Raw genomic sequence first — 18749 nt, forward strand, 5'->3', positions numbered from 1 at the left:
AGCTGGCCCTTGGTCAAATAAGCTCCCAATGGTGGGAGGTCTACTAGGTCTACTAGGAGCATTCTCCTGGCCACCAGAACTTTTCCTCAGGAGAACTCTACAAGATAGGTACTCTAAATATCATCTTCTGATACATGAGAAACCTTTCTAAGGCCACATAACTGGGAAGTGGCAAAGCCGTCATTATTTTCTAGAACCGACTGAACTGAAAACTTTATTCTCAACCCCAGTTCTTCCAGTTTCCCCTTTACTTCCCACATTGATGGCTGCTTCCTCTTTAGGGCATCTCCCCATTGCCACTGCTATCTGTACCTCAATGATGGCATTGTTTTCTAGACCCTATCTTTGCCTCCTGGTGCCCCCAAAGACACAGCCCCCAGGATCTGGAGGAGTGCTGCATTCCAGAATCCTTGCTGTACCTGGGCACTGATGGCTTCTGCACAGACACTGCCTCTTGGGCACCATCTTGGGATAGGATGGGTTGTGCCACTGTATGAGTTATATGTTCCTACATTAATGATTTTATCACAAGTGGAACAGCTTAAAACAGCTCACATTTATTCTCTCAAAATTTCTGTAGGTCAGGAATCTGGCTCAGCTTAGTTGGGCCCTCTGCATCAGGGTCTCATAAGGCTGTAATCCGGATGTTGACTAGGGCTGCAGTGTCATCCAAGGCTTGACAGGGGAAGGGTGTGCTTCTAAGCTCATGTGATTGTTGGCATCATTTAGTTCCTTGCAGACTTCTGGACTGAGGGCCCCGGTTTCTTGCTGGCTTTTGGCTGGAGGCTGCTCTCAGTTCTTTGCTGAGTGGTTTTCTCTCTAGGGCAACTGATAATATGGCAGTTTGTGTCTTCAAGGGCAGCAGGAGAGTCTCCCAGCAAGATGGGTTATAATCTTATGTACCATAATCACATACATCCTAAAAACCTTGCTTTATTCTACTGGTTAGAAACAAGTCAGATCCTCCCTGCACGCAGGAAAGGGGATCATGAAGGCCAAGGACATCAGGAGGTACAGGATGTGGGGGCCATTCTAGAGTCTGTATATCACAGCTTCCCTATTGACTAGCATCTCTAATGAAAACAGCTCTTTGAACCATCCTAAAGCTTAACTCTCCACGAAGTATAAGTCAAGACAGAGGCACTGGCCCAGGAGATTGCCACTTGATGACTTCTTTAGCCTTCCTTTTCTCCTGTGGTTCAAAAGTTCCTTTCCCTCTTTGAGAGTGACTCAAACACATGAGATGATGAGAGCACCTCACAAGTGTATCCCACGTTGATGGTAGGCAATCCAAATCTACTGGCTGCAGCTTAGATCCTCTCGTATTCTGTTACATTCTGTTTGAGCATGGGAGGGACATGATTGATCAGACTTTATGATAACTGAATTTTTAAATTTTTATTTTTTAAAGATTTATTTGTTTATTTTTAAGATTTTATTTATTTATTTGTCAGAGAGGGGGTGCAGAGGGAAAAGGAGAGAGAGAGAGAGAGCGAGCACAGGCAGGCAGAGTGGCAGGTAGAGGCAGAGGGAGAAGCAGGCTCCTTGCTGAGCAAGGAGTCCAATGCGGGACTCGATCCCAGGACGCTGGGATCATGACCTGAGCCGAAGGCAGCCGCTTAACCAACTGAGCCACCCAGGCGTCCCTAAAGATTTATTTATTTTTAGTGAGAGAGTGGGGGGGGGGTGCAGAGGGAAAAAGAGAGAGAGAGAGAGAATCTCAAACAGACTCCCTGCTGATCTTGGAGCCTGATGTGTGCCTCGATCTCATGACCCTGATATCATGACCTGAGCTGAAATCAAGAGTTGGATGCTCAAGTGATTAAGCCATCTAGGCACCCCATCATAACTTTTTTAAAAACGGCTTTATTAAGATACATGGTTTCACTTACTTGTGGAACATAAGGAATAGCAAGGAGGACATTAGGAGAAGGAAAGGAAAAAAATGAAGGCAGGGAATCAGAGGGGGAGACAAACCATGAGAGACTGTGGACTCCAAGAAACAAACTGAGGGTCTGAGAGGGGATGGGGGTCGAGGGATGGGTTAGCCCAGTGAGGGATATTAAGGAGAGCACATACGGCATGGACCACTGGGTGTTATATGTAAACAGTGAATCATGGAACACTACATCAAAAACTACTGACATACTGTATGGTGACTAACATAACATAATAAAAATAATAATAAATTAAAAAATATTTAATTCATATACTATATATCTCATCCATGAAAAGTGTACAATGCAATGGCTTTTGGTATATTCATGGAGTTGTACAACCATCCCCACAATCGATTTTAGAACATCTTCGTCATCTTAAAAAGAAGCTCCTGTGCCTTAGCCATTAGGCATTACCCCCAATTCTTCCTTCCCCCCAGCCTTAGAAACCACTAATCTACTCTCTGTCTCTATAGATTTGCCTGCTCTGGACATTTCACATAAGTGGAATCAGATGTGATCTGACTTTTTTCATTCAGCATATTGTCATGGTTCATCCTTGTTGTAGCATGTATCATAACTTCATTTCTTTTTATATTCCCTTATATGGATATGCCCCATTTTAGTTATCCATTCATCTGTTGATGGACATTATGTTATTTCCACTTCTTAGATATTATAAATAATGCTGTTATGAATATTTATGGACAAGAGTATGGATGTATGTTTTCTTTTGGGTATATATCTGAGAGTGGAATTGCTGGGTCATATGGTAACTCCAAGTTTAACCCTTTAAGCTACGGCCAGGCTGTTTTCCAAAGTGGCTGCACCATTTTGCATTCTTACGAGCAGGGTATGAGAGTTCCAATTTCTCCACTCCTCACCAGCCTTTATTATTGTCCATCTTATTTGTTTTAGCCATCCTAATGGGTTTGAAGTGGTATCTCATTGGAATTTTTAAAAAGATTTTAATTTTATTTATTTGAGAGAGAGACAGTGAGAGAGAGCATGAGAGGGGAGAAGGTCAGAGGGAGAAGCAGACGCCCCATGGAGCCGGGAGTTGCATGTGGGACTCAATCCTGGGACTCTGGGACCACGACCGGAGCCGAAGGCCGTTGCTTAACCAACTGAGCCACCCAGGCGCCCCTCATTGGAGTTTTGATTTGCATTTCCCTGATGGCAGATGATAGTGTGGAACTTTTCCACATGCGCATTAGCCATTTGTATATCTTCTTGGGGAACTATCTCTTCAGATCTTCTTCTCATTTCACAATTGGGTTTACAATAACTTTTTGGTGTATTGCAAAGATTATGTTCACTGAAGAAAACTTAGAATCTATGAGCAAGCATAATAAAAATAATAAATGCCATTTAGAAAGTGTATATTGCAAACACTGTCCTAAATGCCTTCTGTGCTTGCTCTGTACCACAGAGGTAGAAAGAAAAATAACTAATGTTTACTGAGCTCCTCTTAGGTACCAGGTGTTCTTCCACATAGCATCTCATTTAATCCTCCTAATGGCTTTTCTGATTTTCACCATACTCAGTTTTCAACAAAGAAACTGAGTCACAGAGACATTAAGTAACTTGCTTGCCTGCACACAGCTAGCTGGTGGCAGAACCAGTTTGGACTCAGGTAAGTCTGTCTCTCCAGGTTTCTTTTCTTTTTTTTTTTTTAATTTATTAAAAAAAATATTTTATTTTATTTATTTGACAGAGAGAGACAAAGCAAGAGAGGGAACACAATGGGGTGGGGGAGTGGGAGAGGGAGAAGCGGACTTCCCGCTGAGCAGAGAGCCTGATGCAGGGGCTCAATCCCAGGACCCTGGGATCAGGACCTGAGCCAAAGTCAACCGCTTAATGACTGAGCCACCCAGGGGCCCCCAGCTTTTGCATTCAACCACAACCCTATGCCTTTCTGAATTTAGAGGCTTTGAGCAGAACCATTGCACTGCGCACTGTCTTTTTGCTCTCCTGAAGTAAAATAAAGTATCTTCTTTGATGATTATCATTTTCTTCGTGCAAAATGGCAGAAATTTCCCTCAGAGACCCTTGAAGACTTAGAAATGATTTAATTTCCACTGACTTTTCTTTCTTTTTGATTGTTTCTCCTTTTTCCTCCATAAGCTTTGGGAAACAGGAACCAAGTCTTTCCATACTCTGATGGTGATTCCAAATGAATGTGAAAATTGCCAAAATGACCTTCTCCATGTCTGCGTGCTCAAGAATCAATCAGAGCAAGGGAGGACGGAGGGGGTCCCCACTGTGCTTCTGGACTTCCACGGTTTCACAGATTGTCTTTCCAACTCTGCGACTGGAAGCAAATAACTTCACCTCCCTGCCTACCTCGTTGTGCCTGGCGGAGTAAGGGATGTGGGAGCAGGGGGGCTAGAGGCAGACTCATTTCCCCCGCTTGGCACTTGTGTGGCCTTGGGCAAGTCCCTTCACCTCGTGGGGCCTGATTTTGCCCAGCTGTAAAGTAAATGGGTAGGACCCCAGGCTCTCTGAGGTGTCTTCTGGCTCTGACGTTCTCTGTTCTGTGCCTGCCTCTGAGTTGTAAAGAATGAACATTAAGGTGATGTCTTTCACAAAACCATTTTTTGTTCAAAACGGTGAATCCTAGGTAGGGTTCTCAAGGAGAAATTGCAAGAGGCCTGGATGTACGGGGAATAAGATGCACTGGTATTTCTAGGAAGGAGATGGGCGTGGCGGGGCGCTGAGAGGGGTGTGCGGTCCGCGGAGCATCCTTACAGGCTGAGAGGGCGTCCGCAGGCTAGAGAGGAGGCCCGGACCAGCGAGGACCGAAGCTGCAGCGGCTGCGCACTGGCGCGCCCAGCCGGCCGATTTGCGTGTCTCCGCCTCTGCGACGAGCTGGTTGGGTGGACTGGTCCGGCGCCGCACGCGCATTGGCTGCGCGGCCTGCCGCTCAGGCCCAGGAGCGGACGGTTCCTACTGCGGCTGGGCACCGGCTGCGCTCCCGCGTCGGCCCGCGCTCCAGCTGCGCCCGGCCCGGCCCCGGCCCGGCTCGGCCCGGCCCCGGCCTCCGAGCGAAGGCGCCGCTGCCGCCTGGGCCGCTCCCAGGGCCATGAGGAGGCGGCGGCAGCCACTGCGGCCCGCGTCAAGGTGACCGGCCGGGACTGCGGCGGCGGCGGCGAGAGCGGGCGGTGAGAGGAGCGGCCCGCGGGGCGGGGCGGGGCGGGGCCCTGAGGGCCGGGCCGCAGGGAGCTGCAGGTGCGGGGGGCGGGACCCGGAGGGACCGCTGGGCCGGGGAGGGGCCTCGGGGAGGGAGGCGGGGCCAGAGGGGCAGGGGTGGTGTCGGGCGGGTTCAGGGTCGCGGGGGGCCGGGCCGAGGGGCCTTAGGTGGGCTGGTCCGGTGAGGGGTGGGTAGGAAGGGCAGCGAGTGTGGGGGTGGAGGTGGAGACAGGCCGCAGGTGTGGGGGGGCGGGACTGGTGGAGGCAGTTGGGCGGGGCAGAGGGGGCTGCAGGTGTGGGGGTGGGGCCAGGTGGGACCACGGATTTGGCAGTGGGAGGGGGCTGCCAGGTGAGGCCGGAGCTTCTGGAGAGCCCCGGCCTGAGGAAACCACAGGTGCAAAGGGCGGGGCCAGGGAGACCTGCAGGGGCGGGGGGCGGGGCCCCGAGTGGTTGCAGGTCCGGAAGCGGTGCCCCAGGTGTGGATCGGACGGAGGGTGAGTGGTCCCTGGAGAAGGGAACGCAGCCCTCTCCGTTGTCTAGGGGTTTTGGGGGGTGGGCGCATGAGCTTTGGGCTCTCTGAAGATTCTGGAGGCTTCGAGGGTTGCTGCTGGGCCAGAGGGGCCGGCCAGGCCTGCCTGTGCCTCTCCTGAGGCTAACTTGGGTCTCTGCCGCCCCGGTTATTAGGCTGGTGGCTTCTCTGCCTCGCTGTGCCTTAAGTGGGGCGCGTCGTTTTTCATGTCTCTGGGGCTTTCCCTGTTGCTGTTGCTGGGGGCATGACTTGATTGGGGTCGGCGGCTGGCATTCTTTGGATGATTAGAAATGTGGTTGAGAAATGTTGCTTGCTGGAAGAGTAGTTAGTGCGAAGCTTGAAGGGTCCTGGTACCAGATGCTGCTGCAGATCTTAGTAATGGCAGTTTCCAAAAGACTGACATGGCAGCCTGGTGAGGGGGAAGAACAGAAATGAGGGCTCAGAAGCTTTTGCCTCTGTGTAACCCCCAGAGAGTCTTTCAACTCTCCAAGCTTTGTGTTTTCCTTTGCAAAACGAACATCTGAGCATGGACCATCGTGCTACCTGCCTTGTGTGCCTCCCAGGGGCCCTGTGAGGATAGGATGGAAAAATGCTTACCCAGCAAGTGCTGGGGTAAAGTTATGAGCCTCCTTCCTCTTTGCCAATGGGGATGCTGGATTCAGGGACTGAGGGTTTTATTTTTTTTTAAAGATTTTTATTTATTTATTTGACAGAGATCACAAGTAGGCAGAGAGGCAGGCAGAGAGAGAGGAGAAAGCAGGCTCCCTGCAGAATAGAGAGCCTGATATGGGGCTCGATCCCAGGACCCTGGGATCATGACCTGAGCCGAAGGCAGAGGCTTTAACCCACTGAGCCACCCAGGCACCCGGGACTGAGGTTTTAAAGGGGAGGTTGGATTTGGGGTATTTCTAATTAGCAGACCATTTTCTTATTTGAGTTTGGGATGAGGTTTGTGGCAGAATGTCCCCAAGAGACAGTCTCGGATCTGACTTGGATCAAGACCTTTGAGGGAGCTGTGGCAGGGAGCAATGGCAGGTGGAAAGTGAGGAACATTTGTTTGCTGACCTTTAGATCCCAACCCCATTGAGGACTCTGAACTGGACCATAACACTTAGGCTTGAGCCTTATGGAATTTCCCCTCCCCATCCAAGTAGGAACTCTGATTTTACCACATTCCAGAAGAAGACATGAAAAAGAAGGGAATGTGAGAATTTCACTAGCTTCCTGCAGGGGCAGGAAGAAGAAATCAAGCTGAGAGGGCTCTCTCCTATCCTGAAGATGTCCTGTACCCATGTGTGTGACCTTTTGGCACACAGTACCTCTATTGATTGGCAGTTTGACCACTCCAAACTGTCATTTCTCCTACCTGCATTGCATGGACTGAGACAAGGCAGGAGGAGGCTTCTCCTACCACCGGCTTGCATTTTTCTTTACTTTAGAAGCTATGAAACTTTTAGAGGCCAACCACCATGGGGCTGACCTCTGTCACTGCCACTCAGCTGGTGTGGCGGTGACCCAGTGGCATCATGGAATGGAATCATCATGGGATGTGTTTATACGGCAGGCACCCAGAGGGTCTAGAAGCAATATGTGGGATGTCCCTTTCTGTCCTAGCAGAAACTGTGTAAACGGTTCTCAGAGATTGCTGCCCTCTGGATAACCATCTGTGGGTTCAAATGAAAACCCAAACTTGGTGGCACACAGAAGTTAGAACATGCATTGAATAATGAGGGGGTCAGCTTTTTGATTGTTATTATTAGAGTGACAACATCCAGGGTTGAGAGAGAAACTTCATTAATGGAAAATATTAAAACCAAGGCTTTCTGTGATCCGGCCCCAGTTTACCTTTTTATTTTTTAATTTTTTAAAGATTTATTTATTTATTTGAGAGAGAGAAAGTATGAGGGCAGGGAGGGGCAGAGGGAGAGAGAGATTCTCAAGCAGACTCCACGCTGAGCCTGAGGTGGGGCTAAAGCTCAGGACCCTGAGATCATGACCTCAGCTGAAATCGAGAGTTGGACACTCAACTGACTGAGCCACCCAGGCAGGCCGTCCCCCCCACCCCAAATTCCCCAGGCTACCTTTTAAAATTGATTTTCCTATTCAGTAAGGAGGGCGAAGGCTCTGGCTTGCAAGTCAGACAGGTCTGTGTTGGAAGTCTTATGCACCAGTTTCTCAGCTTCTCGAAGTTTTTTTCCTTATTTGTGAAGCCAGGATAATCATGCCCTCCTTGAGAGGTTATGAAGAATAAATGACCCAGGTTATGTGAAAGCACCTGCTATCAGGCACTAAGTGTTAGGGTACATTTCTCCTCTCCCTGTATGCTCATCTTTCAACACCACTGAACAGCATGAAGCATGTAGGGAGAGCAGGACTGGTAATTCTGAGGCCTTCACTTCTTATGTGACCTTGAACAAATCCCTTCCCCAGTCCTCCATTTTCTAGGTTGAATGAGGACGGTGTTAGACTACGAACATGAAGGGTGGTCCTTGCTCTGACATTCTTCTCATTAGTATGCTGTCCATATTTTCCTGAAAGGCAGGAGGGAAGAAATTAATGACCTGTTTAGTTCTCTTAAAAAAAAAAAAATCTGTCTAGCACTTTGCCTAGTACACAGTAGGTGCTCATTAAATGGTTGTTGAAGGAACAGATAAAGGAGTTTAGGAAGAAGGTATGGCAGATTGTCCCTGATGCTTCTATGTATGTTGTATCTCTGTCTTCAAAATTCTATTGATTTATTTGCCAAAACATATTGCAGCATTTTATTGAAACTGGTGAACCTCAGCACAGAAGACAAAAGCTGTTTCACAGTCCTATCTTACCACAGATTAAGTTCATCCAGTTTTCGTTCATAAGCATACATACTTTCATGGTTGCTGTTATATGTATGTGAGCATATGAGAGAGGCTTGGCAAAAAGTCATGTCTTTGAATGGTGTTTTTAATTTAATTTTTTTTTAAGAAGTAAAAAAAAAAAAAAAAAAAAAAAAATCACACATGGATTCTCTTTTGAAAGGCAAGTAGTCCAGAGGGGAGCAAATTGTAAAAAGGGTCTTTCTTGCCTCAAGCTGCCAGTCCTTTTCCCCAGGGGCAACTACTATTACCATTTTCTTGTTTGTTATATATTCTTTCTCTTACACAAAGAATAGTGTCTGTACATACTCTTTTTCCTTAGTCTAGTCACTTGATCTGTTTTGGAAATTGTTTCAACATTGGAAAATGTTCCAATTGGTACGTACAGTTCCTTCTTAATAAATGTTTTTGATTGATGTTGTAAGCAGTTCTTTCCTTACGCCCCCCACTGCTCCCCACCGTGATGTTTACTCAGTACTGGTGAGCAGTCATTGTTGAGAAGAGTAGTAAGGGACGTCCCTTTTTCTTTTCTGGGAAACAAATGGCTTTGGTCCCATTGAACAATAGATTACAGGCAATCCACGTATCTGGATGCAAGGCCCATGACAGAAAGAGAAAGGAAAAGGGATTTGTTTACTAGTAATTGAAAACTGATTTTCCATTCAGCCCTTGACTCAAAGTTCAGCTGTTACTTACTGGTTGCATGACTTGGGACAGTGTCTCTAATCTCTCTGAATTTTACTTTCCTTATCTGCAAAATGGATGATGTTGATAAAGTCTGCCTTTTGGGGTTTTTGTGTGGAGGAGATGAGGTCATGCATACCAAGTACTCGAAGCTATAGCAGCTTGTAGTAGATGCTCAGGAAGGGGTAGCTGGTGTGTTGTTAAAAACCGGATGGAAACTCTTCTATTCTTTGTCAGGAGGTATTTACTGGGCAGTTGAGGGTGAGCCGTGGACAATGCCCAAAGTCCTTGCCCTTGAGATGCCCACATACTGTGCAGGGAGACAGGCACACAAGCCACTGATTGTAGCACAGTATGGTGGGCCCGATGTTGAGGTGGTGAGCAGTATAGGGGTCACTCAGGCTGGAAGCAATGACTTCTCCTCGGGTGATTTGGGAATGGCTTCCCAGCTCAAATATCCCTCAAATATCCCCTCCTTTGTGAAACCTGCTCTGTTCTTTTCGGCACAAGTGACCACTCCCGTTTGTGTTCCCTTGACTTTCATGGTGTGCCTGCCTTGATCGGAGTGTGCATTGTGTTATGGCACGAATTGCTTTATGTCTGTGGCTGCTCCCTGCACAGGGAAACTCTCCTACTTCCTTTGCCTCTAAGACTTCAGGGTATGTTCTTTTTGGCCATTGTGATGGACCTCCTTTCCATCACGGCTGCTGAATGTTGGCAAGTTCTTACTGATAAGCTGTCAGGTCTCTGGTGAAACCCAGTCTCTGGGCTCTGTTCCTTCACTTTCCAAGTATTTGAGTGCTGACTCTGAGACAGGTGTGTTTTGTGCCATACACTAGCTATAGGCTTTGGGTATGGCTGGTGATACTTGTCCAAAAAGTCTTGGGAGATGGGAGAGAAAAGAAATATTTCTCCAGAGGCTCCAGGACAAGAGGGGGAAGCAGAAAAAAGCATGACTCTAAAAATGAACTGCTCACACTTGCTGAAGCCCGCCTTGCCTTTCCTCAGAAGAATGGCTGCTCATCCTTCCCTTGCAGTGGGGTTGTTGAGGAACAGGCTCATGGGAGCTGAGTAGGTGGTCTGTGGATTTTGACCAGGGGTAGTGGGCAGTTGGTTGGGTTGGGTTCTGTGAGGGGCATCCTGGGGCATTTTTAGGGCCACTTTCTTAAAAGGAGAGGGGGTTTTACCTCCTTTATGTGGGTAATCACTCACCAGCCTTGCTGAGTTTCTGCTTTGCACTAAACCCTTTGCTGGATGCTTAGCATATGGAGATGAAGGAGTTCTGTCCCTGCCTTTGAGGAGCTCATGGTTGGGGGAAGAACCACATGCAATTGGAAGGTGACCAGAAGGCGACTGACTATGACAGAAGACCTTGAATGAAATGGCCAAGCAGATTCATGCTCTGGAGCCAGGCAGACCTGGGCTCAGATTCCGGTTCTTCCATACACAAGGCCTTGGACAAGTGTCTGCCTCTCTGTGAATCTTGGTGTACTGGTTTACTGAAGATTCAGTGAAATGATGCAGTGGGATGTTTAGCGTGGGGCCTGACGGAGAGTTGATGCTTACAGTCTGCTCGTGGCTCTTAGCCGCGGTTCTTAGGGAGCACTGAGAAGCACCTCACCATCTGTTTTCTCGGGGTTCTAGTGTGATGGTAATGGTGCTAGTGGGGTGGTGAAGCTGATGGTCACGGTACCCGAGAAACCAGCTCTGAAGTCACAAAATGTTAAAGGAGTTCTAGGGACACCCCTCATAAGCTCTGTTGGCTGCAAGCTATGGGTTTGTCCACACGTGTTTCTTCCTCCTTTTGCACATGAGCTCTTCTCAAAGGTAGTTTCCCACCCTGCACCATTGTGAGCACCTTTTATTCTTTGGGTCGCCTGCACTGATCAATTCCACGACTTTTCCCCAAGAGGAGGCACAAGCCAGGCTTATTTCATGTGCACTTATGGAGGAGAGCCGAGGCCATGAAGACCCAGAATGGCAAATCATCCCACGGTATTTCTACAGAGTTTTAGTTCTTTATATTCTTTACAGGAGATTTATCTCCTGACATCAGAGTGATAGCGCAGAGCTTAAAGACTCTGGAGTCAGGCCAGTGCAGGTCTGGGTCCAGACTCTACCACTCACCTCTCATGCCTTTGGGCAAGTGACCACTCCTCTGTTTCCTTATTGATACAGGAAGTGTGATGGTACTTACCTCCATGATTCCTGAAAGGCTTCAAGGAGTTGATGCAGAATAGGTCTTAGCATAGGGTTTATACATGAAAACCCAGTAATTGTGAGCTGGAATAATGTTCTCTTCAGCCATTGTTAGAGGGCCTATAGATGTTTGGGGGGGCTGTCTGTTGTCCATGAAAGTTTATGTGAGTTATTGCACAAGGAGTATATTAAAACTCAGATGTCCTTGGTGGCAGTGGCTAGTAGGAACCCCCAGGTGGCAGGCAGAACTCAGCCTTTTTTTTTTTTTTTTTTTAAATTTTTATTAACATATAAGGTATAATTAGCCCCAGGGGTACAGGTCTGTGAATCGCCAGGTTTACACACTTCACAGCACTCACCATAGCACACACTTTCCCCAGTGTCCATAACCACTCCCCACCCACAACCCTTAGTTTATTTTGTGAGATTAAGAGTTTCTTATGGTTTTTCTCCCTCCCGATTCCATCTTGTTTCATTTATTTTTTTTCTTATCCCCCAAACCCCCCATGTTGCCTCTCATCTTTCTCATATCAGGGAGATCATATGGTCATTGTCTTTCTCTGATTGACTTACTTCTCTAAGCATAATACCCTCTAGTTCCATCCACATCATTGCAGATGGCAAGATTTCATTTCTTTTGATGGCTGCATAGTATTCCATTGTGTGTATATATATATATATATATATATATATATATAATCACATCTTCTTTATCCATTCATCTGTTGATGGACATCTAGGTTCTTTCCATAGTTTGGCTATTGTGGACATTGCTGCTATAAACATTTGGGTGCACGTGCCCCTTCAGATCACTACATTTGTATCTTTAAGGTAAATACCCAGTAGTGTGATTGCTGGGTCGTAGGGTAGCTCTATTTGAGGAACCTCCATGCTGTTTTCCGGAGTGGTTGCACCAGCTTGCATTCCCACCCACAGTGTAGGAGGGTTCGTTCCCCTTTCTCCACATCCTCTCCAGCATCTGTCATTTCCTGACTTGTTAATTTTAGCCATTCTGACTGGTGTGAGGTGGTATCACATTGCGGTTTTGACTTGTGTTTCCATGATGCCGAGTGATGTGGAGCACTTTTTCATGTGTCTATTGGCCATCTGGTTATCTTCTTTGCAGAAATGTCTGTTCATGTTCTCTACCCGTTTCTTGATTGGATTATTTAGAACTCAGCCTTTGTTGGGACTACAGATGCAAGCCTTGACTCCCACAGAAGCAGCTGCCTATTGGTGAGGGAGAGGATGGAGTAACCCTGAGGGTGGGCCCTGACTTGGGCTGGTCTGGGAAATGAAGGCTGCATTCCCAAGTTCTTTCTGTTCCCTGTTCTGTGATTCCATGTAAATAGAGGGTCTTTAATGTGAACTAATACAACATTATACTTTTCCTCCTTAGGATTTAAATATTTCTATTATAAGATTTTATTTGAAGGTTAAGACAATTACTTGAGTAATCAGAAGAAATTTGTATGTTTGGCCTCAGTCAGAGTTTTGTTTGAAAATCATCTTATTAGAGATGAAAGGAAGATTAATGAGTGTAATTAAATTCATGTTTGTTGAATGCAGTGATTCTCACTCACTCTTGTATAAGCTTGGTAACTAGGTCAAGAGAAATCTGTGCTTTTGATACATTTCTGAGTAATGAAATATTTACGGAAAACAAGTTAATAAATTCAGGAGAATATGCTGTCTCTTTTTGTGGCACTAAAGTTTGTTATGTGGAATTAGTGACTTTCACTCTTCTGAGATATTTTTTATTTTGTGTCCCTTCTGTGACTGTGTTTTGTCTTTCCTGTAGGCACTTTCGGTCCACTAGCATTTGTAGATTGTGCCCCCACAGGCTCCCATGGCACCCTGCTGTAGCATTATAATAACACTGTGTGACAAATGATGGCTTCCTGGTGACCCTCCCCCTCCCCCCTCAATTTTTTAGAGGAAGAGCCTATATTTGTTCTTGCCATCTCCCAGGCCTAACCCAGGGCTAGTACAAGGCAGCCAGAATGCTCTGAGCATGTCATTCCTTCTGCTTAAAACCCTTCAGTGGCTTCTGATTTCTCTTAGAAAAAAGACCAGATCACCCACATGGCCTGCAGGGTCTAAGAGGATATGCTCGCTGATGTGTGTCTCCTGTGGTGCAATGTAATACAGTCCTGTCAGATAGTGGGCTGGGGCTCCTTTGCTCACCATCGGGGCCTTAGTGCCTGGAATAGCACTTGGAATGTAGTGGGTCCCCCATAAATGTCTGTTGAATGAACAGAGGAAAGTAAATGGTGAGTGTCCAGTAACTGATTTGAGTCTAGAAAATGGGAAGGTTGTTGCATCTGAGGTCCCTTCATTATAAAATATCTCGACACTTAACAAAGTCTCTTGACACCTGTTTTTTTCTGCCTCATATTGATTCTCGCAGGGCAGTCTCTGAAGTGTAGAGAAGATGGAAGCTCAGGGAGAGTAAACAGATGCCCACAATGTAGCCATGGGAGAGGCAGAGGCCCCCTAGAGTCTGCTTCAGGGTGGGGTTTCTGACAGTGGACGAGCCATAGAGGATATAAGGAAATAAGGATAGGGATTCTTTGGAAGAGGTACTCGACATAGTTTGTGTTGGTTTTAGTTATTTTAATTTCCTGATAACTGAACTTAAGGAGTTCAGTTTGAAATGATGGGTTTAAGGTGTGGTTTCCATTCTAGAGAGGAGGAAACCCTGATCTCTTACTTGTAGGTGGCTGAAGTACTTAATTACTTAAAGTAATTACTGACCATGTGCTGATTGGGTGACAACTAAGATTAGAATTTGTTCTTGTTGGGAAGCTTTTTGATAAGATTGGAAGTTACTTGATGACTGATCTATAGCATTCTTTCGTTCTTTCAAAAGATGTGGCTGGCCGGCTGGCCGCAGTTAGCTTATTTCTTGATCTCTGCTGTCCCTGCTACAGGGCTCTTTCGCAATGAGCGCTGCTGTGGCCTTTGCACTTGTTAGATGTAGTGTCTTGTCAGACCTGAAAGTTAGAGGGCGTTGAGGCCACTCTTCCCACCTTGCAGCTGAGGGTGGGGACTTTGCCAGGGCTTCATACTCAGGTGTCCTGATTCCCCACCCAGAAAACCTGTGGACTTTAGCCCATCCATGTGCACCTTGCACTTTCTTTTTAAACAACTGCCTGCTGGTCATATAACTTTGCACATAGACCATGACCATATAGAAGCATTTATCTCTGATGAAAACCTCTGTGTCAAAGTCCTTTGTTGAATCAACAGTGTGAGTGTGTGGGAAGAGGGACTGAGGCCTGACTTAGTTTATAGCTCTGGGATCCAGTGGTGCTGGCTGGCTGAGAAAAGGCAGTGCCTTTCTGGTCTGTTGGCAATATGTGTATTGATCTTAGGGAGTTTCCTCATGATCTTAGGGGGCTTCTTAAGGGCCGAGAGATACTTAGAACCTAGTTTTATCGGTATAGCCAGTATCCTTGTGGGACAGGGAGAACAGTGTGGTATTATAGAAAAATCACCATTTAGGAAGTCAGAATGCCAAGTGTGTCAGTTTGCTGTGACACCTGCTTTCCAAGTAAACAGGAATATCCCTGGTGTGTATGCATCCTTTCTTCAGTAGGAAAACCATAGTTTTATCCTCTTCTTTCTTTTTTTTATTAAGTAATTTCTGTGCTCAGTGTGGGGCTCCAACTTGCAACCCCAAGATTAAGAGTTGAATGCTCTACAGACAGAGGCAGCCCCATGGAAAGCCTCAGTTTTCAAATCTGAGATTGCTTTTCATGGGTAGAGTCAGCGTAAAGAGAGTCGGATGATTTGGAAGTGCTGTTGCAATAATGAAAGGGAGTCATATTCCCTGTTACTGCTTGTCTTCCAGTTCGTCTCTCTGTCCATCCATCCGTCCATCCATCCGTCCATCCATCCAGTTCTGTTCAGGGTCTGCTGAGTCTGTGTGAGGCCACAGTACAGGAAAAAGATGAGTCTGGTCTTTGCTATCTTTTAGCTCATAATCTAGTAGCAAAGTTAAAGAAGTATAAAAATAAGTACAAAAACAATAACAAGTATAGAAAACATTAATTACAGCATTGACGATGGCTACAGAAAAGGATTACAGGGTATGTAGAGGCTGTAAACAGGGCAGTATTGGCCGGGAGGCCCAGAGTGGCTTCCCAGAGGAAAGACTGGTTAGACTTGACCAGGTGAAGAGGTGGCAGCTGCACGGTCACGGTCCCCACTGGGGCAAGGGCATGGTGGTGAATTCAAGATGTAACAGGAAGCCAGTGTGTTTGGAGCACTGAGTGTGAGGGAGACGCCATAGTGTTCACACCCCAGTGGGTTGGTGGTCACGGTGCTGTTTTCTTGACCTGTGCAGGTGTTGCCTGACACATCCTCTACTTGCTGACTCTTTTTCAGAACGCCCATCTATCACCCAAAGCGTCTGCTATTGAAGCAGTACCTGCCGTGGTTTCCAGGATAGCAGGTGGCTTTATTTTTATTGCTTTAAAGATTGGTTGCTTCCTTTGCTTCTTGATCTCATTAGTGGTTTTCACTCATGAAGTAAACATCTACTGAGCATGTTACTGGGCTTGACACTGCTGGCTTTGCCCTCAGGGGTCCGCAGACATGACAGAGAGGCGTAAGTAAATGATGGTGGTGCTGTGTCCGGGGTGGAGAGTAGTGGAAATGGAAGCTGGTGGGGTGAAATCCGACTCCCGGGATCTTAAGGAGAGATTTTCAGTTTCTCAGGTGAAGAGGGACATGAGCAGAGGAAACAGATTATGAGGAATAAGAGAAGCAGGAGAGAGCAGGCTGCGTCTCAGGAATGATGAGCCGGTGTGGTGTTGCTGGAGTGTGAGGCTCTTGAAGACAGAGAGGAGGAGGTTGCGGGAGACGAGGTTGGAGAGGTGGTTTTGGGTCAGTACTCAGAGGGACTCAGAGATAACGCTTGGGAGTTCAGATGTTATCCTGCGGCCAGTAGAGAGTCATTCTGGAATTACAGGAGGAGGGAAACATTGCTCGTTATGATCCTGGTGTAGAGAATGGTTGGTGTGGGAGGAGACTGGTGTGTGGGAGATGAAGCGAGGGGATGTCATCCCTGAACCTGGCTGTGGGGTTGGAGAGGAGGAGGCAGGTTCAAGTGAAACTGAGGCAGAGGCCTCCTTCACAGATTTAGCAGATGGGAGGCATGGTCAGGGTTTGTCACTTTAGTGATGTGAGGGGCTGGGCCAGTCATAGAGATAAGGAATGGGAAAGGGGTAATGAGTAGAGGACGGGTAGCGAATTCAGGTTTGGCAGTAGCCCAACTGAATTTGGGGTGCTTGCGGGATAGCATTTGGCAGTTAGCGTACTAGTCTTGGGCTCAAGGAGAGGTCTGGGCCAGAGCAGTGGTTCTCAGTCTTTGGGGCATCAGAATCCTCTGTGGTGTCTGCGGGACAGAGTTTGGTCATCTGTATGTTGCAGTTTTCACAGGTAGTTCTGATGCCCTATTGGTCTAGAGAGAGAGACTTGGGGTCCTCCTTGTATAGCTGGCCCTGGAAGTGGTAGGAGATGGACAGATTATCCAGGAACGTTCTATATTGTGAGCAGAGGATCTTGAGTGCTGGGGAGCACCAGCGTGAGGGGTAGAGAGCACAGTGGAAGGGCCAGCAAAGGAGTAAGAGAAGGGTCAGTGAGGAAGGAGTAACCCAGGAAGATGATGGTATGGAAATTGGTGGTTGGGCCATCCCCTCCAGCTCTCTCTGCAGGCCCTCTGCCCCTGCCTCCCGAAGCTGGGTGCTCCGGGGCCTCCCACTGACACTCTTAATTTCACTAATGCTGAAGCCAGTCTCACATGAGGGAGGTTATTTTAGTTATTTTGCTTCTGTGTGCAAAAGACTAAGGGAGGCTCTTAGCTGCAGCCAGTGTCTGAACCCTTCAGCTTCTCTTAGAACCTTCTCAAGCAGTCTCCTCATGCCTTATACTGGTGGTCTTTTGGTCTCTGGCTCCTGAAATCTCTGGCTCCTGAAGCAGGAAAGTTGGGGCCCCATATGGGTCTGAGTCAGGAACCTTGGTGGGGAGGGTGTGTGTCTAGACCCTAGGAAAGGGAGTTATCAGAACTATGGAAGTCCTGGGAAGATGATAAAACCATGTAGAGTGGACTAAGGTGGTGTGGGAGCCCTGTGACTGGGACGTGCATCCTTGGCCCCCTGTGTATCCTGAGCTTGGGTAGCAGCTCAGAGCTTGTTGTACAATCTCCAGAAATTATAGATGGGTCTCAGAGTTAGAGCACGTAAGGTTTACTCAGATTGCTCATGGAGGAGGATCCTGAATTAGGAAAAGTGGAAGTCCATCCCGCTGGTTAGCCTGAATGCCTGACTGAGATCAGCTTTTAGAACCCAGTGAAGAGCCTTTAATCTGAGACAGTCAACAAGAGTCTGGTATCTGATCCTATATGTCTTTATTACCCTGAACCCAAAGACCTGGAAGCATGGGATGGGCTGAGACCTGGTTGGCACTGGCCCTGGTGCTGAAAACCACCGCTGAGTGGTGGTGAGAAAGGATCAAGGAAAATTCAAGAGGAGTAGCTGTCCTTAATATCAGGGTCCACCACCCTAGTATGAAGCCATTTGCCCCACAGGAAAGGAAAAAGAAGGATTAATGTTAATTGAGCTGAAAACCTTCAGTGCTTAGCAAAGAGAAGGGAGCAGATGAGGGGGTGGGAGTATGTGTACCAGCAGAGCATAAAACGCTATTCAGCTCTTGTGGGAGGAACATAGAGAAATGGTTCAGAATTTGGGGCCGACTGAGCTGGGTTCAGATTCTGCTTTTGCTCAAGGACGCACTATCATAGCCAGTGAAGATGCTCTTATGGATGGTGTGTTCCTGGGAATGTGACTTAAGCTCCTGGGGCCTCACTCACTAGGGTTAGTTTTCTCACTCTAAGTGGGTGGTATAACATTGCCCACCTTAGGGAACTATTGTAAGGACTCAGTGGTATATTAGCATGGGGAAGGTGCTTATCAAAGTATCTGTCACAGAATAATGACTCAATAACCGACAGTAATGATAGTGACAACAACGACAACGACGATGATACGGTCCTCGTGTGAGTACAGCTTGGATACCTGCACTGGAAGGAACCCCACCGGTGTAGCACGTATATGACGTAAAGAGGAACTTCAGTAAGAATCAGTTCAGCTGTGTGAACATCACCATATGGGAGGGAAGACTGGATCCGCTGGCAAAGATTCAAACACTGAGAGGATAAGTGTGACCATGGGGAATCCCAGAAACATTATGTGATAGGAAATGAAACAGCACTAGGCCAGGAACTTTGATCAAAGGAGTTTTGTTGGCTGTAAATCAGAGAGGCAAGAGGCTCCTGGATCAACAGCTGGA

At 47.1% G+C, this 18749-nt stretch overlaps 1 protein-coding gene across 23 annotated transcripts in view; it reads left to right on the top strand.

The window, feature by feature from the left end:
- The first annotated feature begins 3678 nt into the window (after positions 1–3678).
- RALGPS1 (Ral GEF with PH domain and SH3 binding motif 1) overlaps positions 3679–18749 on the top strand; it is a 273716-nt gene continuing 258645 nt past the window's right edge. For 5 of the 23 annotated variants that reach the window (XM_082695654.1, XM_082695658.1, XM_082695660.1 and 2 more), the window contains exon 1: positions 3681–5101. The gene's annotated coding sequence lies outside the window, so the exon portion shown is untranslated. Of the gene's footprint in view, positions 5102–5148; positions 5169–5570; positions 5624–15785; positions 15853–18749 lie in introns of those variants that run through there. The other 18 variants (XM_082695647.1, XM_082695649.1, XM_082695667.1 and 15 more) reach the window with 11 other exon arrangements.

This window comes from Mustela nivalis (genome assembly GCF_964662115.1).
Source record: "Mustela nivalis genome assembly, chromosome: 13".
NCBI classification, from domain to species: Eukaryota; Metazoa; Chordata; class Mammalia; order Carnivora; family Mustelidae; genus Mustela; species Mustela nivalis.